The sequence below is a fragment of the Protopterus annectens genome, chromosome 6.part0 (genome assembly GCF_019279795.1).
Source record: "Protopterus annectens isolate FY-2018-M chromosome 6.part0, PAN1.0, whole genome shotgun sequence".
Taxonomy (NCBI): domain Eukaryota; kingdom Metazoa; phylum Chordata; order Ceratodontiformes; family Protopteridae; genus Protopterus; species Protopterus annectens.
In genome coordinates, this window is record NC_056737.1 from 983723359 (window position 1) to 983748128 (window position 24770).

Below are 24770 nucleotides of genomic sequence, written 5' to 3' on the forward strand. Positions count from 1 at the left end.
TGTGCATGCCATATTAGCTTAATTAAATTAAATTAACCTAATACAAGCCCTAATAGGCTATGTCACGACTAAAACAGGCTAGGATTCAACAAAAGATCATGTAGTACGTAGCTTGCACTTCTGTTGGAATCGACCACACACAGACTGGTGAAGGGGTAGGAACCATTCATAGCCCCTATATTACAATAAAGTTCAGTGTATGATGACATGCAAATGAAACTGGATAGTAAACTGAGATCTTAATGATGTTAAAATACATGCATGGCAAATATAGTCATGACTCGTAGATACAAAGAGAACATTTTGTAGCTCTGTAGGCCAGATTAATCAAGGGCAAAGCATGCCAAAAAAAATCACCTATCATTTTAGAGTTGACAAGGACATTGTATGGGCCTTGGCTGACATAGGTCACCCACATGCAAAGTCCACAAAAATGAGTGCCCTAACTTTATCTATGAAGACCAAGTTATGCAGAATTATTTCTATACTAGTTACAGAGACAATTAAGAGATCAACAGGGGACATGCTGGGTATTTAAAAGGCCACCGCCTATGGAATACTGAACCAATTCCTTTACAAAATTCTTACATGTGCAGGAGCACAGATTTTTCTAGCAACACCAGAGGAGAAAACTGACACCATATGTGTCTTCTATATTACACACAGGTAGCAATAAAGACCACAGGCTTTGCGAACAGAAAGGGCTACCACTTCCTGAACTACCTTACAGTGTGTGGAAACACAGTTTGTCTGCACAGCACCAATAGCTCATATGATTCGCAGATGGGCACACAGCTTGACGACATTGCTGCTTTCTGTGTACTGAAATTCCATAGGGTAACCTAGATAGTATGTGTAGGCACAGATTCTAGTGTTATACTACAGTTACAGTTACAGTATCCAAAGGAAGCAACTCCTCCCACATATGGTCATACTTTGCTGCAGGTGATGCTGGATACCCCACTGGAGCCCTGGCTTATGATACCTGTACGGAATCTACAGAGTCTGGCTGTACACTAGTAAGGCACCAAATATGTGCAAACCAGCAACTTTGAAGAGTGTGTGTGTCTGACCTGCTCAAGGCCCACTTCCACTGCCTCAAAATGTCTAGGCAGGGTACTCCTATATGACCATGCCACAGCCTAGGATGCTCCTAGCATGCTTCAAAACATGGTCAGTGACATGTCTCAAAATATAGTCATAGACATGCTGGGCAGCCCCAACACACTGCTATAGTCATATGACTACAGTCACAAACCCTGCTAGGAAATAAGCTGCAACACCGCCACTGCCTGATGTGTGTTGTGGAACAGTAACAACTGGCAGCCAGACAATGACAGGCATGGGACACAGCAGCACAGATGCAGTGGTGACATACTGACAGGCAAGGGGCACAGCAGCACAAGTGCAGTGGTGACAGATGGCAGGCATGGGGCACAGCAGCAGTGGTGACAAATGGCAGGCATGGGGCACAGCAGCAGTGGTGACAAATGACAGGCATGGGCACAGCAGCAGTGGTGACAAATGACAGGCATGGGGCACAGCAACACAGGTGCAGTGGTGACAAACATGGGGCACAGCAGCATAGGTGCAGTGGTTACAATGACAGGCACAGGAAACAGCAGCACATGTGCAGTGGTTACAATGACAGGCACAGGAAACAGCAGCACAGGTGCAGTGGTTACAATGACAGGCACAGGAAACAGCAGCACAGGTGCAGTGGTGACAGTCAATGACCGGCACAGGATACAGCAGCACAGATGCAGTGGTGACAGTCAATGAAGGGCACAGGACACAGCAGCACAGGTGCAGTGGTGACAGACAATGGCAGGCATAGGACACAGCAGCACAGGTGCAGTGGTGACGGACAATGACAGTCATAGGACACAGCAGTACCAGTGCAGTGGTGACAGACATAGGACACCAGCACAGCTGCAGTGGTGACAGACAGGCATAGGACAGATGCAGAGATGACAGACAATAGGCATAGAACAGCAGCACAGGTGCAGTGGTGACAGACATGGGGCACAGATGCAGTGGTGACGGACGATGACAGGCATGGGGCACAGCAGCACAGGTGCAGTGGTGACGGGCATGGGGCACAGCAGCACAGGTGCAGTGGTGACAGACATACACAGCACATGAACACAGATGAGGTGGTAACATCCAGTCCATGTGACAGGCATAGTACACAGCAGCACAGGTGCAGTGGTGACAGACGATGACAGGTATGGGGCACAGCAGCACAGGTGCAATGGTGACAATGACAGGCATGGAGCACAGGTGTAATGGTGACAGACTGGCATGGGGCACAGCAGCAGAGGTGCAGTGGTAACAGATGACAGGCACAGGGCACAGCAGCACAGGTGCCGTAGTGACAGGCATGGGGCACAGGTGCAATGGTTACAATGACAGGTACAGGAAACAGCAGCACAGGTGCAGTGGTGACACGACTGGCACAGGACACAGCAGCCCAGGTGCAGTGCGACATGACAGGCACAGGACACAGCAGCACAGGTGCAGTGGTGACAGATGACAGGTACAGGACACAGCAGCACAGGTGCAGTGGTGACAGATGACAGGCACAGGACAAAGTAGCACAGGTGCAGTGGTGACATTCAGGGATGGGGCACAGCACAGCTGCAGTGATGACAGGCATAGGACACAGCATTACAGGTGCGGTGATGACAGGCATGGGGCACAACAGCACACGTGCATTGGTTACAACAGGCATGGGGCACAGCAACACAGGTGCAGTGATGACAGGCATGGGGCACAGCAGCACAGGTGCAGTGATGACAGGCACAGGACACAGCTGCAGTGGTGGCAGTCAATGACAGGCACAGGACAGCAGCACAGGTACAGTGGTGACAGATGATGGGCACAGGACACAGCAGCACAGGTGCAGTGGTGATAGATGACAGGCACAGGACAGCAGTACAGGTGCAGTGGTGACAGATGACAGGCACATGACACAGCAGCACAGGTGCAGTGGTGACAGACAGGCATGGGGCACAGCTACACTGATGACAGACATAGGACACAGGTGCAGTCATGACAGACAATGACATGCACAGCACACTAACACAGATGAAGTGCTAACATCCAGTCCCAGTGACAGGCATAGTACATAGCAGCACAGGTAAAGTGGTGACATCCAGTGCAGAACTATGAGCACATGATGATGTTGTGGTGTCACAAACAAAACAAGAAGCATGCAACATAAATATCAGGCTATTCTGGTTAGTGCATGGTCAAACAGCATGATGCATCAGACATTCCCACATTTACTACACAAAAGCAAGGAAGGTGTGATTACATTCACCATATCATGTGCACAGGTAGCTAGGGACACAACTTCTTTCTACTGGCACTGGATGGACAGCACACCACAACACTCTTGAGATGCGAACCCCAAACAGACAAGTACATGGTTCTGTGTGTCATAGACTATTTCCTCCTGCAATGTGTAAGATGTGCGACTAAAGGACCAAAATCTGCTACTCAAATTGCCTAATGGTTTAGGCTCGTGGAAAGTGCCCTGAAGCTTTGGAAGCTGTTCGTCTGTCCATTAGATCCCTGTCAGGATATAATCCATACAGCTAAGGCTACTGCAGCAGTAAATCAATATTATGAGCATCCAGTGTTCCCCTGTACTGATATTAAAACTTCCCTGGTTCTGTCAGCATGCTGCTCCCAGCTGTCCCTCATAGCTGAATTCTCCGGTATTACGGAATGTGCCTACAATGTGGCATGGCACAGCATATTGGTGACATGCTCACATATCTGAATAAAACGTGGTGTCATATCATGAAGTTTGCATCATGGACTACTGTCTGTCACACCTGGTCATGTAAAGAATGTTCAGTACCTTCTTCTCCCAAACAGGCATTGTTCATGTGCCTTACAGGCTTGCTGCAGGACAACTTTTGCAGCAAGGCTGAAACTGTCCGGTCTCTGCAATTCACCTTGTCTTCTGATCATGCAGACTGTGCACATGTAACTGATGAGACTGAATGACAGTTACAGACAAAGGGGTTTCCTACTTAAAATACAACATAATCAAAGGGATAGCTGTGAGAGTATGCCATATAGAAGTTGTACGGATATAAGGGAACACATACAGTAGGGTGCAAAGATTTGTGAAAAAAGTATATAGACCAAGAAACTTTGATCTGTTTGGAAAAAGAAGCATCTGAGGAAGATCGAAAATATAAACAACAAAACCTAGAGATTTTTAAAAAGTATAAAAAAGAAATATGGACATGGGAAAGAAACAGAGATTTGATATGGCACAATAGTTATGCAAACACGAAAGCCAAATTTAATCAATATAAAGAAGGCAGCCCCAAAGATATTTAGAGAGAAGTACAGGCAAAGACACCCAGATATGGAAAATTTTGCAATAAAAAAAATATCACAAAGAGGGAATGTAGAAAAGAAGAAGTTAAAAAACTAGAAGTTAATGGAGTGCCTCCGAAGTGAAGGATTTGGTGTGGGTGGTCTAACAGGTTGCAATCACAGCATGATGGAGCGAGTCCCCAAAGTAAGAAGAAACAGAAAGAGGAGACATCTGAAGTAGAAATATGGACATGGGAAAGAAAAAAAAAAATAATATGGTGTAATATTTATGCAAAGGAGAAAGCAAAACTAATCAATACAAAAAGAGCAGCACCAAAGATATTTGATGAGAAATACAGGCAAAGGAATCCGGACATGGAAAACTTTACAATACAAAAAATAATAAGATAAAAAAGGGAAAGTAGAAAAGAACGTTAGTAATGCAGAAGTTAAAGAAATAGAAACTGAGGTCATGGAGTACCTGCAGAATGAAGGATACAGAGTAGAAAATCTAATTCAGAAAGCACCACAACAGGATAGAGCAATGGAAATCCAAATTAAGGGTAAACCAGTGGAATGGGAAGCAATTGGTCAGGTGCCGTATGAAGATACTTTGAAGCTTTCCACAGGAAACCAGTATAAATGTTCATTTGAAACTGGACAGCAAGAGAAAGAACAGGAAACCGTGGAAACTCTTTGACGCAGTCAATGTTGAGGAGTGACAGGCTAGTGAGTTCCCATATGACAGAGCAATGGATGGCGCAGGATGAAATTGAAGAGTATGCGCCACAGGAAGATGCTACAGAATGCCCACAAGAAAAGGAAAACAAAGAATACTCCCTCAGTTTAGAAGAAAATGAGCTAACAGAAGAGTTGCTTGATTTAACAAAGATAGACATATTAAGATTAATGAAAGAAATAGACTGTAGAAGGTCAATAAAACCCAAAAAGTCAGACGTTTGATAAAACAAATGAACACAGTAATTAGGATTGCCTACAGAGATCCATGCGATTTAACAGAAGCAAACAGGATATATTATTGTGCAGCTAATTTAATAACTGACAAAATTCTACCAAAAGAATACAGGGTGGTGAGGGAAAGGAAGAAGAGAAATCGAATATCATCATGGAAGTATCGAACAGAGAAAACTATAAAGCAATTAAGACAAAAAGAGTACTCTGCTAGAAGAGTATAGAAGAGGGAATAGATCAACAAAAATACTTAGAAATATAGACATCATAAAAGCAATGCATAGTATTAGAATAGGTCAGGCTCTATCATGCAACATCATAAATAAACTAAAAACTTTCAGCACAGGCTGAAAAAATATGCAGATAAATATAAAGGAAAAACAAGATACGCAATATATTGATAACCCAAAAAAGTTTTATAGAGACTTGGGAAATAAGGCAAAATGTACTGAAAAACTGCCAAATAAAGAAGGAATAGATACATTTGGGAGAAGTATTTATGAAGATCCTGTAGAACATAACAAACATGCTAAATGGATAGAAGACGTAAAAGAAGAAGTTTAAAAGGTACAGGATATGAAATGGGATGAAGTAACAGCCAGAGAGATTGAAACAAAGTTAAAAAACCCTCTAATTGGAAAATCTCAGGCTCAGATGCAGTACTTTTTGGTTAAAAGTATTAACATCTTTGTACAAAGACTTGGTCATGAGTAAGAACTATTTATATGCACACCCTGAATAGACATCAACCTGGCTAACGGGAGAAACAATGCTCCTACTTAAGAGTGAACCTGCAAGCTACCCTAAAAATGATAGGCCAATAACTTGCCTCCCAACGATGTATAAATTATACACTGGAATTGATACCAACATAGTCTATAGTCACTTAGTAGAAAACTCAATTACGGAAGTAGAAGAAAAGGGCAGTAAAACCTCATATGGAACAGAGGATCATTTGTTGTTATATAGAGTCGGAGTGCAGAACGGTAAAAAGGGGAAGAATCTAAGTACAGCATGGACTAACTACAAAACAGCATCTGACAGCATCCCACATTCATGGATAACAGAGCGCTTAAAAACGTACAAGACACACCCTACACTGATCGACCACATTACAGTGACCATGAAAAGTAGCAGACCACTTTGCAATTAAGCCATGATAAAGGACAGATTATTTTAGGGATAAAAATTCAAAGGGGGATATTTCAGGGTGACTCTGTCACCGCTATTTTGTCTTGCCCTTAACCCATTAAGCTACTTAACAGCTTGGGCCATGGCTATAATTTGGCTCCTAGAAAACAACACGGTGTAAAGACTTATCTTCTCTTTGTCGATGATTTAAAACTGTATAGCTCATCAAATGAGGAACTGAAAGCACAACTATAAGCTGTCAAAACCTTTTCAGATATTATAAAAATGTCATTTGGTCCTGATAAATGTGCATAACCTTTAAAGCAGCAAACTTTCAGTACCAAGAAAACATCAGTTTGGGACAAGAATGTGATAAAAAAGAACTTGAACAAGAGGGAGTGCATAAATATTTGGGAAATGATGAAGGATCAACAATAAACATATCTGCTGTGGCTTAGTGGTACTTCATGCAGTCTGCTGAGTCCAAGGTCTAAGGTTCGAGACTGACCGGGGTATTTTATTGGGTTGGGAGGGTGGCCTAATGGTTAAGGTGTTTGCCTTACAAACACAAGGTGCGGGGTTTGAATCTCACAAGGGATAATTGGCTAGGCTTAAAATGGCTCGCAAGGGCAGTTAGCTTAGTACTAATCTATGATCCTATGATCCTATGAAAACCTGAACAAATGCGAATAAAACTTAGTAAGGAATACTTTAAAAGAATTAACCCTGAAAACAGCATTGATATCTAGGAACATAATACAAGCTATAAACCAATTTGCTCTTCCTGTCCTAACTTACAGTTTTGGAGTGAATGACCGGCCTCAAAACGTGTTGGATAGATTAGACAGGAAAACAAGAAGGATGCTTCATGCTCACCAAATGATTTATAAAAATTAGTGCATACCAAGATTACATATTCACCATTTCAAATGAGGTATGGGCCTCCTTGAAATTGATTACATGCATAGATCTGCAATCATGGGACTGTACACACATCTGCTGACCTCACAAGACCCAAACGTAGTGAAAGTTTTGAAACATGAGGAGAATAAATCTAAGATGACTTCTCTGCTTAATTTAGTAGAAGCATATCGGCGTCAAGTAGGAATGCAAATCAAACCAGAAGCAGATAAAAATCAGGCAGTAACAATGTGCCAAAAAGCAAAAGAAAGAATATAAGGTGAAGGAACAGATGAGAAAGCAAGAAATGTTGAAAATGCATAATATAGTTGCAAGTACAGAAAACTTCTGGAAGAACCTCCTGTTGATCAAGATCAAACGCAGGAATGGTTAAGGAGAGGAGAATTCAAACCAAGAGGTGAAAGGTTAATATTGGGGGCCCAAGATAGTGGGCTACGTACACGTTGGTTTACAAAGTCCATTGAACATGTGGGAGAAACAGACAAATTAGAAACAGTTGTACACCTCGTTGCTGCGTGTGACATACTAATGGCACACGGACTGTATACTGAAATGCATAATAATGTGGCAAGACTGTTGCACTGGGGATTGTGCAAATATTATGGTACTGAAGTGGCTGAAAAACCCTAGAAACATGAGCCACAAGCATAGAAAATGATGAAGTTTACATTACACGGAATCACCCACTACCAACAGTTCAAGAGATAAATGCTAGGAAAAAAGATATACTGGTCCATGAAAAGAAGACAAAAGTAGCACTGATCAGTGAAATTGCCACACCCAGTGACTACACTGTCTTGCGTAAAGAGACACACAAAGTCATAAAAATATCAGGAGTTGCAAGCAGAAACGAGAGCAATGTGGAAGAAAGATACCCATACAGTTCCAATAGTAGTAGGAGCAACAGGTCTTATAAAAAAAAAAAATTACAATCTTATTTAAATAGGTTACCAATCCATGAAACCTTGTAAAAATTACAGGAGGAGTCACATTACTGGGCACAGAGCGGGTGCTATGAAGAACACTTCTGGCTGACATCAAAGATTGAAACACCACCAATTTCATGAACTTTAATCGTACTTTGACTTAGGAATGGGGTCCACTGCAGTCATGGTATTAGAAACACAAAAAACTTGGAGAAATGAAAAAAAAAACAGGGTGCAGTGGTGATGGGGTCCGAATGGATAGATGATAAATCAGCAAGCAAAGGTGAATAGTATTGCTGGAACTGAATTCATCCTCAAGTCTTAGGGAGTACCTTCACAAGGTGGACCCTGTTTTTCACAAAATCTCACCAAAACAACACCGATATATAGACTGTATTTTATATAGCATATATCATGGACAATAGTAGTTAAAATTAAAAATAGCTGGGTGAACAAGATGCAGGATAAAGTGCCCAATCCTGGTAGGCTCACTGGAGCCAGGAATGGAAAAAATGACCGTGCAGAATCCTCAACACACGGAATCATTCCTACAATGGAGCCAGGTTAGGCCCAGCAGTGGAAGGATATTCCCCCATTGTAGAAGGTAGCAGTAATCCACAAACATTGGTAGGCCAGAAAAGAGCCATAAAGAAGACAGAGTGGACTATTGAGAATAAGAAATAAATTATGTATTGTTGCTACTATGCAAAAAGCCCAGAATTACCAGACAGAAGATGCACAAAAAGGTTGAGAGAAATTAGAGGATAGAAAAATACTTGCACAAGAAAAACTGTGAGAAGCTTCAAATAAAATGTTGTGTTAATTAATAGAACAGACTTATGAAAAACATTACACAGAGCCAAGAAACCTTGGGCTGTTTGAAAAAAGAAGCAACTGAGGAAATGCAAAAATATAAAGAATGAAATCTAGAGACTTTTGAAAGGTATAAAAAAGAAATCTGGACATGGGAAAGAAAGAGAGATCTGATCTGGTGCAATATTTATGCAAAGGAAAAAATCTAATTAATAAAAAAAAAGCAGCCCCAAAGATATTTGGAGAGAAATATAGGCAAAGGTATCCAGATATGGAAAATTCCACAATATAAAAAATAAGATCACAAAGAGGGAATGTAGAACCGAAAAGTTGTAAAGTAAAAGTTAAAAACATAAGCTGAAGTTACGGAATACCTGCAAAGTGAAGTTTTTAGTGCAGAAAGTCTAACACAGGTTGTTACAGCATGATGGAACGAGTCCCCAAGTAACATGAAACAGGAGGAGCAGGAGACATCTAAAGAAGAAATATGGACACAGGAAAGAGAAAGATTTAATATGGTGCAATATTTATGCAAAGGATAAAGCAAAACTAATCAATACAAAAAGAGCAGGACCAAAGATATTTGAAGAGAAATACAGGCAAAGGCATTCGGATATGGAAAATTTTACAACACAAGACAAGAAAACTACAGTTGTGTACACTTACCATAAATGTAGATGTTCGAGTGTATTCACTGTTGCAGTCATTACATTTGGGTTATCTGCTGGCAGGCTACCCTCAGTCGGCCTGAATTCCAAAGTCTTGGGTCCTGCTTCGGTTGCTGTCTTCTCTTCCATGACGTCAGGGGTATAAAACATGCAGCCGACGACATTTTATTTAGTTTTTCTTGCCCCCAAAAATGTAGCAATGATATATATATATATATATATATATATATATATATATATATATATATATATATATACATGTATCAGTATAAACTTTACCTTCATCTACAAGCAAATACACCACATAGGTTGTAGAAGATAGTGAAGGAAAGATAAACTTCAGAATGACAGGGTGATGGTGGGAGGGTAACCTGGACTGCAACAGTGAATACATCTACATTTATGGTAAATGTACACAACTGTACTATGTTCTTCGTGTTTCACTGTTGCAGTCATTACATTTGGGTAGAATCCAAAGCCTGCCCTGGGCTTAGAGGAGAGAGGCAAATGGTAATGCTTTGTAAAGGTGTGAACAGAACTCCAAGTAGCAGCCTCTAGAATGTCTTTGGTTGGTACTCCTCTGAGAAAGGCTGCTGAAGTAGCTGCAGCTCTGGTGGAATGAGACCTAATGCCCTTGGGCACAGGTTTACCATGGTGTAAGTAGCAGAAATGGATGCAGTGGCTTATCCACTTTGAAATTGTCTGCTTTGAAATAGCCTTTCCTTCTGACCCTGCAGCATATGACACTAGTAATTGCTCAGTTTTTCTTAGAGCTTTAGTCCTGCTCAAGTAGAATCTTAGCAGTCTGTGAACGTCCAAGGAATGCAGAATTCACTCCCTTTTGTTCTGCGGATTTGGATAAAAAGTTGGCAGATGAATTGTTTGGTTAAGAGCCACAATGGAAACCACCTTAGGCATAAAAGTAGGATTTATCCTCAGAGACACCCTATCCGGGTAAAATATGATAAAAGGCTCTAGAGCCATGAGGGCCTGTAGCTCTAAAACTCTTCTTGCTGAAGTAATTGCTAGCAGCAGAGCTGTCTTCCATGATAAGAACTTTATATCAGCGGTAGCAGCTGGTTCAAATGGAGGCAGGGTGAGTTTTTCCAACACATAATTGAGGTCCCATGCAGGTAACGGTGATCTTCTAAAGGGCCTTAAATTTTTGGCTCCTCTAAGATACTGCTTTAGTAAAGGATGAGAAAAGATTGGTGGCTCTGTGTTGTAATGAGCTGAAATGGCAGAGGCATGGATTTTGACTGATGAGAAAGATAGGCCTTTGTCAAGCATCTCAGTTAAGTATTGTAATAACTGAGGAATATTTGGTTCTGCTGTATCAGTTCCTTGTGCTTGATTCCAAGCACAGAATCTCTTCCATTTGTCAGCATAAGATTTTCTAGTACTAGGCCTTCTGGCTTCCAAAATGACATCCATCACAACTTTACTGAGAGGTGTTGTTTGTATGATTACCTGATTAGCCATGCTGCCAGGTTTAGAGTCTGTAGTTGATTGTGCAGGATCTGATTGTTTTGCTGGGACAATAGTTGTGGTGTTTGAGGCAAGGTCCAAGCTGGGTATTGAGACAAGTTCCTTAGGATTTGGTACTAGAATTGGCGGGGCCAGTCCGGGGCAATTAATATAATCTTTGGCTTCTCTTGTCTGACTTTTAGGAGGACCTTGGGTAGAAGAGGCAGAGGAGGAAAGGCGTAAACTGATAGAAAACTGAAGGATAGGGTGTCCACTTTCCATGCTTGTCTGTGATAAGTCCTTGTGCAGAATCTTTTCAGATGATAATTTTGAGGAGATGCAAATAGATCTATGTCTGGGCTCCCCCATTTCTCTGTTATCATGCTGAAGGCTTGTGGATTTAGTTTCCGCTTGTGAGGATCCATAAGGTTTCTGCTTAAATAATCTGTCAGAGTGTTTTGTTTTCCTGTCAGGAATTGAGCTTGAAGATGTACTTGGTAGGTCAAAGCTGTGTCCCACAGTGCCATGGCTAATCTGCAAAGGGGGTATGAGTGTGTTCCCCCTTGCTTGTTTATATACCACATGACTGTGGTGTTGTCCGTCTTTATCAGTAGTTGTCCTGGATGAAGTAAGTCCTTGAAGGCTGTTAGGGCATTTTGAACAGCTAGCATCTCTTTCTGGTTGATATGTAGATGCATTTGTTTTGGGGCCCATATGCCCTGAATGCATCTTCCTGCCATGTGGGCCCCCCAAGCATAATCGGATGTGTCTGTTGCTCAGGTTTGGCTGGCAGGGGGTAGAGTGCAGGGCTGTCCCATATTTTGCTGGCAGGCCTTTGCCCACCATAGGAACTCCTGTTGCAGGCAGGGAATGAGAGGAATCATTGTTTCCAGACTGTGTGAATGTTGACTCCATAAACTTTTTAGGTACCATTGAAGTTTCCTCATATGCAGTCTTGCATAAGGAATTAGTAGGATGAAAGATGTCATGAAGCCCAGAGCCTGCAGAATTTGTCTTGCAGAAGACTGGGTTTTTCTTGCCATCAGTTTGAAGTAAGTAGTCTGTTGCCTCTGTTTGTCTGGTATAAGGTAAGCCATCTGGGCAGTTGTATTCAAGCTTGCACCCAGGAATGTTATCTTTTGAGAGGGTACCAGTTGTGATTTCTTTTTGTTTATAGTGTACCCTAGGCATATTAGAAGCCTTTTCACAAACGCCAGGTGTCGAAAAAGAGTGTCCTTGTTCTCTGCTTGAATGAGACAGTCATCCAAGTAAGGATATATTTGTATACTTCTTTGCCTGCAAAATGCAATTACTGGTGCCAGGCACTTTGTAAAGACCCTGGGCGCAGTAGATAAGCCAAAGGGCAGTGCAGAGAATTGGCAATGCATTGAGCCAGCCTTGAATTTGAGGTATCTTCTGCACGATTGTCTTATTGGGACATGCAGGTATGCCTCTTTTAGGTCTAATGTCACCAGCCAAGCATTCTTGCCCAGCATGGACAGAAGCTGCTGCAAAGTCAGCATTTTGAATTTTGGAATGTCCAGGTATGTGTTCAAAACTGACAAATCCAGTATTGGCCGCCAGGCCTTGTTCTTTCTGGGTACCAAGAACAGTCTTTAGTAAAAACCTTGTCCTTTTTCCTGTTCTGGTACTGGTTGAATGGCCCCCATATCCATGAGGGACGTAATCTGTTTCTGTGCCTCTGTCCATTGATTTTTTGGGCAGATCTGGCCAACCGTTTGCCATTGGCAGAGTGTGGAAATGGAATCTGTATCCCTGTGATACTATGTTTAGTACCCACTTGTCCTGGGTTATTAACTGCCAATTTTGAGCAAAAAGTGTTTATTTTACCCCTTAGGGTGCTGTCAAAAGGTAAGTGCTTGGTGTAGGCAGAGGGAAGTCATTGGGACCGTTTTCCGTAGGTTTGCGCTTTACTGCCCCCTGATTTGGAGGTAGATGCACCCCATTGCATTGACCTGTAAGAATCTGGCGCCTGGTATCTGGAACCCTTTGGGCATCTGGATTTGCCCATTTGAGCTCTGTCTGACACAGGAAAGGACCAAGTGGCTGCACTTGTAAGAAGTCTTTAACAGTTTGCATAGCCTTAGCTTTGTCTTCCATTTTCTTTAAGACCTCCTCTGTCTTAATATCAAACAAAGAATCATGCTGTAAAGGTGCATCTAGCAATTTAGCTTTAACATGATCAGGCAAATGTTGTTCCTTTAACCAGGCATGCCTCCTAAACACAGATCCAGTAACTGCGGCCCTGCAGTAGGCCTCTAAGGAATCAAAACCACATTGCAAAGTATGCTTAAGCATGTGAAACTGACAGTTTAAGGCCCTGACTGCCAAGGTTGCAGATGTATAAACCTTTTTTCCCCATCTGTCTAGTGCCCTTGAATCTCTGTCAGAGGGGGTACGGTTTTTTGCTGTTGAGGCCTTAACTCCCTTTGGACCCTGGGAAATAGTGTCAGGGTCAGCAGCAGGGTTTCTAAATAAAAATGTATGTGAGTCAGGGACCCTGTAATATCGGTCAGGTTTACTGGGAGCCAGAGGTAAGGAGTCAGGGATCAAGCTTGACCCCAAACACATCATCCACAATGTCTAAAACGGGGAATGGCTAAAGGCTTGTGCTGAGGGAGAAGAAGGAAATCCCTGAGCCTCTTTTTTGATTCTGAGAAGTCTTGACTCTCCCAGTGAAAATGCTTCCTCAAAGTATGCAAGGTTTCTCCAAATGAATAATCCTCTGGAGGAGATGCAGATGGAATAGACTCCTCAGCATCAGAATCCTCATAGAGAGGTATAGATAATTCCTGATCAGAAGAAATAGAAACCTGATCTGAAGATTCATAATCAGTGTCTTGCCTAGGCCTCTTATCTGGAGGGGGATGGATACCCCTGATCAAGGTAATAAGGTCTTCAGCCATTTTGATCATCTGTTTTTTAGGCATAGAAGCCTCTGCACGTGGCTCAGGTGTCGGTTTTTTAGTTTTAGAAGTTGTCTTTGCCTTTGGTTTTGCAGCTGTCATCGGTTTGATATATAAATGTTGAGGTCTGAATACACCCTCAGAAGCCGGTGCCTGCTCAGCGGCTCTGGACCCATCCGAGGGAGATACATCCATCGGTCCAATACCTTGAGTATCTTGCGGCATGCCGGACACCACATGGGTGTCGGTAGAGGCATGCGACTCGAAGGTAGCGGGTATCAGGGGCTGCGAAAGCGCCTCACTGAGTACCGGCGAACTGGCGACTGGCTTAGAAGGTTTGTCGTCGGTTTTGGATCTCGACTGCCTTTCTCTGTCCTTTTCTTTGCGTGTTTTATGTACTCCGGTATTCGGATTGCTATCCGACGACATTTCTGGGTAGGTAAATCTGTTTCCAAAATATTTTGATGCAAAAAATATACCAACACAATAGTGCGTTGGTTAAATCTAGCACAAAACCGACAGCCATGCACATTGTGATTAGGGCCTAGGCAAGGAATACAGTATAAATGGAAATCCTTATGAGGTATTTGCTTCCCACAAGTAATACAATTATTAACTTTTTCTGATATCGGTAAAAAGCAAGAAAAAAGTTTCCCCAACAGGGTACTTCGCTTAAGTGAAGACTTAGGTTTTGAAACTAAAACTCGAATATTTCAGAATATTTCAGTAGTCGGCCGACCGGCACTTGCGAAATGCTTCTGCTTCGGGCACCACACGGCAAGAAAGACTAAAGCAAATGGCGTTGGCTGCATGTTTTATACCCCTAACGACCTGACGTCATGGAAGAGAAGACAGCAACCGACGCAGGACCCAAGACTTTGGAATTCAGGCCGACTGAGGGCAACCTGCCAGCAGATTACCCAAATGTAATGACTGCAACAGTGAAACACGAAGAACGTGAGGATTAGTAATGGAGAAGGTAAAGAAATAGAAACTGCTGTTATGGATTACCTGCCAAGTGAAGGATTTAGTGTAGAAAATCTAATTTTGATATCACAGCAGGACACAGGAATGGATCCCCAAATTAAGCAGAAACCAGTGGAACAGGAAACATCTGATCAGTTGCTATATGAAAATATTTTGGAGACTTCCACAGGAAATTAATACAAAAGATCAGTTGGAGTTCCACAGCAAGGGAAGTAACAGGAAACTGTGGCAACTCTGACACAGTGTTGTGGTGCGATAGGCTAGCAAGTTCCATTATGAAAGGGAAAGGATGACACAGGATGAAACTGAAGAGAATGTGGCACAGGAAGATGTTCTGGAACTTTCTGCAAAATGCCCACAGGAAATGGAGAACAAAGAATGTGCCCTCAGTTTAGAAGAAAATAATGTAAGAGAAGAGTTGCTTCTGTCCTTGTTAACAGTGTTCTCTGACCCAACAGATTGTTTTTGGTAGTGATATCTTCTGCCTCGTGGGTCCGGCCCCACTACGCTCGGGCTCTCTCCGCTTCCTTACCCTGCCCCAATTCCCACCCTCCCGCACTACCTATAAACTTATACCTATACACTCCTCCCACTAACCCCAAAACCAACCCAAAAAATACCATCTACCAATCCTCATTGACTACAACCTATACACACCTCCCACTAATTAACACACGCCTCCCACTAATTCCCACACACATACCATTATAGCCACTCAACATGTATGCAATCAACGCCATCACCCTTGTACTACTAACTATAACCTATCACCTCACCTCCTATCACATCACTCTTCCTACCACCCTGTCAAAATATACATCCACCTACTCCACCCACACCGTACACTATAGCCTAAACATACCCTCAAGTAGTTACCATCACAGCACAATCCCTCTAGCATCCACAACATTTATCAAAACAACCACAAAATCACTTTCCGCAATACACATTCTTGCTAAGCTATCAAAACTACTTCACCATATCAGTCACCAACTAAGATTAGCAGGTGACATACACCCTAATCCAGGCCCAAACCCTAACACACACTCCCCCTCCTCCCCACTCCATCTAATAACTCAACCTTACTCTCCAGACCAAAGAATAGCTTACTTTTCTTGAACTTAAACATACGTAGCATTAATAATAAAGTACATCTACTACATAATCTAATAGATACCTATTTCCCAAGTCTACTATCCCTAACCGAAACCTGGTTAAAACCTACTACTCCCGCAGCGAATTCCTTCCCCCAGGCTATAATGTAATACGTAATGATAGACTTTTCAGAAAAAGGGGTGGTGTAGCACTACTTTATAAAAACAACCTAAAGCTTATCATTATCGACCCTCCTATACTCCCCCTAATGTCCTCAGAACTACTACTAGCCAAACTTGACCTAACCGACAAAAATTCTATGAATATTATAATAGGATACATACCACCAGGTAATAACATCCCCACCCCAGAAGCCCTTTTACACTGGACTAATCAAAACCTACCCCAAGAAACAATTATCCTAGGTGACTTTAACATAGACTGGCATACATGCCCTAGCTCCAACCCCTCCAACTTCATAAATCTGTATAATTTCTCCCAAATCATTAACTCCAGTACAACCCTAGGTAATAATAAAAACAAAGAAAGCCTCCTAGACTGGACCCTAATAAACAATGCCAATACATTTCTATCCAGCAGATGTCCTATCACACAAATTCAGTGACCACCAGCCCACCTTCCTACTAAAACTCAAATCCCACACCAACTCTGAAACACTAACCCGGACCATTAGAAACAAAAGAAACTTTGACATAAAATTCAAACTTGAACTGCAATACCAAAATTGGAATCTTGTGAAGACCCTCCCACTAGACGAAGCAGTTGTGCTATTTAACATTACCTTGCTAAACACCCATGCCCCTCCTCGCACAAGCAAACAAAAAATTAAAATAGCCCCCTGGACCACAAGTACCACTAGAACCATGATAGCCCAAAGAAAGAGAGCCTGGCATCAATGGAGAGCCAATAAAACCATAGCAACCAAATAAGAATTCCAAAAACTCAGAAACTAAACTAAAAAAACAAATTCTACTAGACAAAAGGAACTATTTTCTCAATTTGCAAAACAGACACCAAAAGAACCCTCAAACTCTGGGCAGGACTAAATACATTACTCCACCCCGGCAGACCAAGTACCCCAACACCAGCCACTGTAAAGGACAGCACTAAAATTCCAGAAGCCGTAATATCTATAAATTTTGTGTGTGTTAGGATGTTCAAAAATATGTGGTGTTAATGAAGTTGCATGCCTTGCAGAAGCCACATTTTCGTGTACCTCTCACCTTATTCCTTCTTCTTGTATTCAATTGCCCATCATGGTTGCACTGCAGACTTTTTAAATTCTTCTTATTCTTGAATGTAAAGTGGGGATAATCCCCTACAATATTCTTAATCTTAGTATCTGCTGTAAGGACAGGCCAATATTTCCTAATGATGCTGCAAATATCAGAACAATCAGTACAATTGGACAATGTCCTAAGATGTATGCTTACATTCAGTACTGACTGTTCTGATATTTGCAAAATCATTAATTGAATTTGAATTGAATACAAAAAGGAATAAGGTGACAGGTACACGACAATGTGGCTTCTACAAGGCATGGAACTTCATTACCACAAATATTTTTGAACATCCTAACACACACAAATATATAGATATTATGGCTTCACTAATTGCAATACCAAAAACGTGATTTATGTGGCTCTGTGTGATTCCTGCCAAGCCTACTATGTAGGCAAGATGAATAGGAAGTTTAAAGAGCGCATTCTGCGACACCAGCTGGACATAAAAAACAAAATAGACAAGAATGCTTTGTAAGGATACATATGGGAGTATAATGGGCATAAGTTTACTTTTATGGTGATTTCCCAAGTAAATGATGGAGTTCTTAAAGGAGATCTTTTCAGTAGAACTGAAAAAGAAGAAATTAGGTGGATTATGAACTTAAGAGCTAACTTTCCACCAGGACTGAACCATATTGTACCACTAAAACCGATATTAAAAGAGCGCAATCTCAATAGGAAATACTAGTGGCATTTTGTTTGACTTAAAAGAAGGTGTGCTTGATATGGACATTGCGATTAGCCTGCATGGTTCCTTATTGGGATGCAAGACAAAAGAGTGCGTTAATTACTTAACTGAAGTTTTTGGTTGCTCTCAATATAAATACAAGTAACTCAGAGAATGAAAAACTAAGGATCTGATGAAGGTTATACACTGAAAGCGCTTATCCATTTTTTCTAGTTTTTGCCTGAGAACATGAATCTAGGCAAACTAGCATCAGCCATATTTTTAGACCTGCCACAAGCCTCTGACATGGTCAACCATCCTAAACTTCTTAAGTCCCTTTCTGACTTTGGACTAGCCACTGACTCACTAGCCTGGTTTCAAAACTATAGGCAAACAGCAAGCAGTCAGGTGGGATAACAAACTATCCACACTGCTACCTATTACAACTGGAGTCTCACAAGGATTAATTTTAGGCTCTCTATTATTTTCCATATTCATCAATGTTCTCAACAAGATCACCCAAGATGCAACAGTCATACAATATGCTGATGACTCAACACTAGTCTGCTCAGCCACCAAACCCCTCACACTCGTTTCCACTACCTAACAAGTCTTCAAAACCACTGAAGCTTGGTTTCTCAGTAAAAACTTGTTACTGAACCCAAAAAAGACCCAATTACTAATTTTCAAACCAAATAAATCCAACTTAGACACTGATTCTTTCAGTATTACGTCTATTGATGGTACCATTATCTCCTCAGACTCCCACACAAACCTACTGGGTGTTACAATTGACAACAAACTGAAGTTTGACCTGCACATAAATCAAACCATCAAAAACATACACAGACAACTAGGCAATCTGTACAAAAATAAAACATACCTAAATCAACAGACTAAAATCACCATGGCTCAAACTTTGCTACTATCCAGTCACCAACCTATCCAAAACAGAAATTACAAAACTAGACACGTGTTACAATCAAATTGCCAGATTTGCCACAAACGCTTCCTACCATTCCCATCACTGCCACTCACTACCACAAACGCTCCCTACCATTCCCATCACTGCCACTCACTACCACAAACGCTCCCTACCATTCCCATCACTGCCACTCACTACCACAAACGCTCCCTACCATTCCCATCACTGCCACTCACTACCACAAACGCTCCCTACCATTCCCATCACTGCCACTCACTACCACAAACGCTCCCTACCATTCACATCACTGCCACTCACTACCACAAACGCTCCCTACCATTCCCATCACTGCCACTCACTACCACAAACGCCCCTACCATTCCCATCACTGCCACTCACTACCAAACGCCTCCCTACCATTCCCATCACTGCCACTCACTACCACAAACGCTCCCTACCATTCCCATCACTGCCACTCACTACCACAAACGCCTCCCTACCATTCCCATCACTGCCACTCACTACCACAAACGCCCCTACCATTCCCATCACTGCCACTCACTACCACAAACGCTCCCTACCATTCCCATCACTGCCACTCACTACCACAAACGCTCCCTACCATTCCCATCACTGCCACTCACTACCACAAACGCCCTACCATTCCCATCACTGCCACTACCACAAACTCCCTACCATTCACATCACTGCCACTCACTACCACAAACGCCTCCCTACCATTCCCATCACTGCCACTCACTACCACAAACGCTCCCTACCATTCCCATCACTGCCACTCACTACCACAAACGCTCCCTACCATTCCCATCACTGCCACTCACTACCACAAACGCCCTACCATTCCCATCACTGCCACTCACTACCACAAACGCCTACCATTCCCATCACTGCCACTCACTACCACAAACGCTCCCTACCATTCCCATCACTGCCACTCACTACCACAAACGCTCCCTACCATTCCCATCACTGCCACTCACTACCACAAACGCTCCCTACCATTCCCATCACTGCCACTCACCACAAACGCTCCCTACCATTCCCATCACTGCCACTCACTACCACAAACGCTCCCTACCATTCCCATCACTGCCACTCACTACCACAAACGCTCCCTACCATTCCCATCACTGCCACTCACTATACCAACTAAAGTGGCTTGAACTTCAAAATCTCATTACCTTCCACCAACTAGTTTTCTCTATAAAAAACTCCTGCTATATCCAGACAAAATACCAACACTATCTAATTTACTTAAAATACATAAAAACCCAAGACAACTACGCTCTAGTGACAGGACCTTACTCAAGATCGCCAGAACTAACAACTCAGCAGGAGACTCCCTATTTCCTAACTACATAGGCAGAATCTGGAACTCACTGACCCCTGACATTACCTCAGCAAATTCTGTCATTAAGTTTAAACAACTATTAAAGGAACACCTACTTATCAATAGGCAATTCCCAAGCCTTCCCCCAGGTTGACCCTCTACACCTGCTTTTCCCTCAGGACTTTCTCTATCAACCTCCGCATACTAATTTACTGCATGCACTAGTATTCTTAATACGCAAACCTCATCTACTACCAGTTCTACTATACTCTTGAAATCTCTATGGGCAAATTATACATACTCTCAATAATTCAAGTAGATATTACTGGTCATACAACTAATGTGTCCTGCTACTACAATTTGCAGCTAAAATATTTTTTTCTCTAAGTACCTCTAAAATGTGCAGCCAAAATATTTTTTCTCTATGTACTTCTAAAATGTTATGTTTTGTACTTTGTCTCTGTATGTGTGAAATAACGCTGTATGTGTTTACTTGCCTTTGTATATTTACAAACTCTGGAGCTTTTCTCCCCGGGCCTCCGCTGAAAATGGACATTTATCCAGTCAGATTCTCCTGGTCAACAAATGTAAAATAAAATAAATAAAATAACAGAAACGGACAGACATATTAATATCAATGACAGAAACAGACTACAGAATATTTAAAAGTGTAAAGACTTCTCATCTTTTTGTGGACAATTTAAAACTGTAAATTTCATCAGACAAGGAACTGAAAGCACAATTGCAAGTGGTCAAAATCTTTTCAGATGACATTTGGGACAGGAATGTGATATAAAAGAACTTGATTAAGAGGGAGTGTATAAATACTTGGGAAAAACATAACCAAATGCGAATTAAACGTGGTAAGGAATATTTTAGAAGACTTAAATTAATACTGAACACAGTGCTGACATCTAGAAAGTCCAAGCTATAAACCAACTTGCTCTTCCTCTTTTGGAGTAACTGACCGGCCCTAAAGGTGTTGGGCAGGAAAACAAGGATGCTTCATGCTCATCAAAAGACTTATAAAAAAAACAGTCCATACCAAGACTATATATTCTCTGTTCTGAAGGAGGTATGGGCCGCCTCGAAATTGATTTAATGTATAAATCTGCAACTGTAGGGCTGCATACATATCTGTTGACCTCACAAGACCCAATCTTAGTGAAAGTTTTAAAACATGAGGAGAATAAGTCTAAGATGACTTCCCTGCTTAGTTTAGCAGAAGCATATCAGCGTCAAGCAGGAATGGAAATCAAAGAAGTAGTAGATAAAACTCTGGTAGTAACTGAATGTGCCAAAAAAACAAAAGAAAGAAAACGGTAAATGATCAGATGAGAAGGCAAGAAATGTTGAAAACGCATAAATATAGTTGCAAGTATAGAAAACTCTGGAACAACCTCATGTTGACCAGGACTGAATGCAAAAATAGTTAAGGAGAGGTGCTTTTAAACCAAAAGATGAAAGATTAATACTGGCAGCTCAAGATAGAGGACTGCTTACACACTGGTTTACAAAGTCCATTGAACACGTACGAGAAACAGACAAATGTAGGTTTTGTAAAACAGAATTGGAAACAGTCTCACACCTTGTTGCTGGTTGTGATATACTAATAGCAGAAAGATTGTATACTGGAAAGGCATAATAATGTGGTAAGACTGTTGCTTTTGGAATTGTGCAAACATTATAATACTGAAGTAGCTGAAAAACACTGGAAACATGACCCACAAAGCATTATAGAAACAGATGAAGTTTGTATTGCATGGGATCAGACATTACCAACAGTTCATAAAACAGATGCAAGAAAACCAGATATAGTAGTCCATGACAAAAAAGACAAAAGTAGCACTGATCAGAGAATTCGCCACACCCAGTGACTATAGTGTCTTGCGTACAGAGAGCCACAAAACCATAAAATACCAGGATTTACAGGCAGAAACAAGGGCAATGTGGAAGAAGGATACACAGACAGTTCCAATAGTAGTAGAAGCAATGGGTCTTACAAAAAAAGAATTTACAATTATACTTGGATACATTACAAACACATGCGACTACGTACAAACTGCAAGAGGAGTCATTACTGCGCACATTGCAGATGCTGTGAAGAGCACTTCTGGCTAACTTCAAAGATTGAAACAATGCTACAATAAAATAGCTAAATTTGCTGCCAACGCACCCTACAGAGCACCACTGCATAGCCTTAAAAAAGCTTAACTGGATTGAACTAGCCAATTTACTGCAACTAAACACACCATTGCCCATAACATTTTAAACAAACCAAATTCCTGCCCAGCTCTAAAAGACTTAGTTCATACTAATACTAACCTCAGAGATCTTCGATCCTCTGATGAACTTTTGTAAAAGGTAACAAAATCTGCAAACAGTTTTGGCGACTCACTCTAATCCAACAAAGTTTCCAGGTCTTGGAACCAATTACCCCAGCATATTCTTAAACTTAATAATACTACCATCTTCAAGCAAAGCCTAAGAGAATACCTCACCAACCACTGGCTCTGTCCCTGCTCCAACTCTGACTAGGGATCCTATTTCACCACTACTTCTGACACTACTAACATCTGACATCTATAACATCTGACATCTATAACATGCTTCCTATTTTTTCTGCCTACCAGTCTTTAGACACCCTCCATTTACAGGGTTTCATATCCCTGCATTGCTCTAGCCATCCATATGGATTTTAAATCCATCTACCCTACTGATGTATTTCACTGTACAACTATGACCTGCTAGTTGGCTTACTCTGTTATTTATTGCAGTGTATATTGTTTCTTGATTTTTAATGTTCTTTGTATAACTACTTGTGACATTTTATTTACTTGGTGAAACTTTTATTTTGCATCTAATTTATTAATTTTGATAACACTTTAATACTATCTAAACCTGTATTTTTTGCATATGTACAGAGCTTTTCTCCCTGGGTCTCTGCTGAAAATGGGCTTTCAGCCCAGTTGGACATTTACCTGGTAACAAATGTAAATAAACACATAAATTTTGTGAACTTTAATCAGACTTTGACTTGGGACTGGAGTCCATTCCCATCACGGTATTAGAAAACCAAAATACTTAGAGAAATTAAAAAAAATAGGTGTACATGCCAACATGTTTGTACAGGGTACAGCAGTCATCTTTACTGTGGACAACTGCCATCACCATGGTAACTGCCAGTGATAAGATTCTGCACGGTAGGTGTGAGTAGCCATACATCTGCTATATTTACCACCACAGGCCAACATAGAAATGTAGTGTAACAGTGAAAGCTATGTACACAGGCAGATTGTCCTAATGTTGTGGACTATCTTGTTGTCAGTGCCATCAACAAACATGAGACACACGGAGACACACATATTCCTGTTACTATCTTTTTGTAATGTGAACTCTAGTGAAAAGGTGCGAGTCCTTAGGATGGCAGACGAAGCATAGCTTACCACACCCTTTCAGAGTATTGTGTACTTCTTATGACTGACTAATAATCCTGCTGTCCCTCTGAATATTAATGCTTAAATGTTTACGATGAGTTTTTAAATCCATGTAACACTGGTCACATAGGCAAATTAGGTCAGGAGGCATGAATGCCTTTTTAACTGTGCTATTTTGCAGCTATGCACCTGAACCACAAGGAGCAGCCCATGCTTACGTCTTTAACCTTAGTTTTATTACAGAGCTTATTAAATAAGCATTGAGTGCAATCAATATGAAGCAATATGCAATACAATATTCAAAAAGAAAAACATGCAAAAGTGAATGACTATTCAAAAGCAAGTACCATGAGTAGGCATCTTAATAATATGTTAATAAAATACTGACAGCAAAAACACTGCCCATTAGAACAAAATTTAATAAGGCTGCAAAACACCTGACATTATCTAAGCCAGAATGGTTCTAAGTTATCAAGAGTTTCAAAACCACCTAATCCATAGGCAGAGTTTTTCAACTGCCAGTCTGCGGACTGGGTCCGGTCCGGCAAAAATTTCCTGCTGGTGCATGAATGATTAGGGCCCAATGGCTGGGAGGGGGGGGGGGGCTGCTGGCCAGGAGACTTACTTTTTAATTAAAAAAAAAAAAAGTTTTTTTAAGGGTGTTCTTTAAGAAGAATGTCCTTTGCGTCCAGTTGCTTAGACGTGACAGGTGTGTGAGACCTGTTTTTTTACATCTTCGTCTTCCACGCATGCAGAATTTGAATGCCAGAAGACGTTTGAAATGCGGACCATGAACATCAAGTGATAGGAGGGTGAGTGTGTGTGTGTGTGTGTGTGT

The 24770-nt window shown here is 41.5% G+C and overlaps 1 protein-coding gene across 1 annotated transcript in view; it reads right to left on the reverse strand.

Moving 5' to 3' along the window:
- FCF1 (FCF1 rRNA-processing protein) overlaps window positions 1–24770 on the reverse strand; it is a 671099-nt gene that overhangs the window by 253981 nt on the left and 392348 nt on the right. The window lies entirely within an intron of this gene.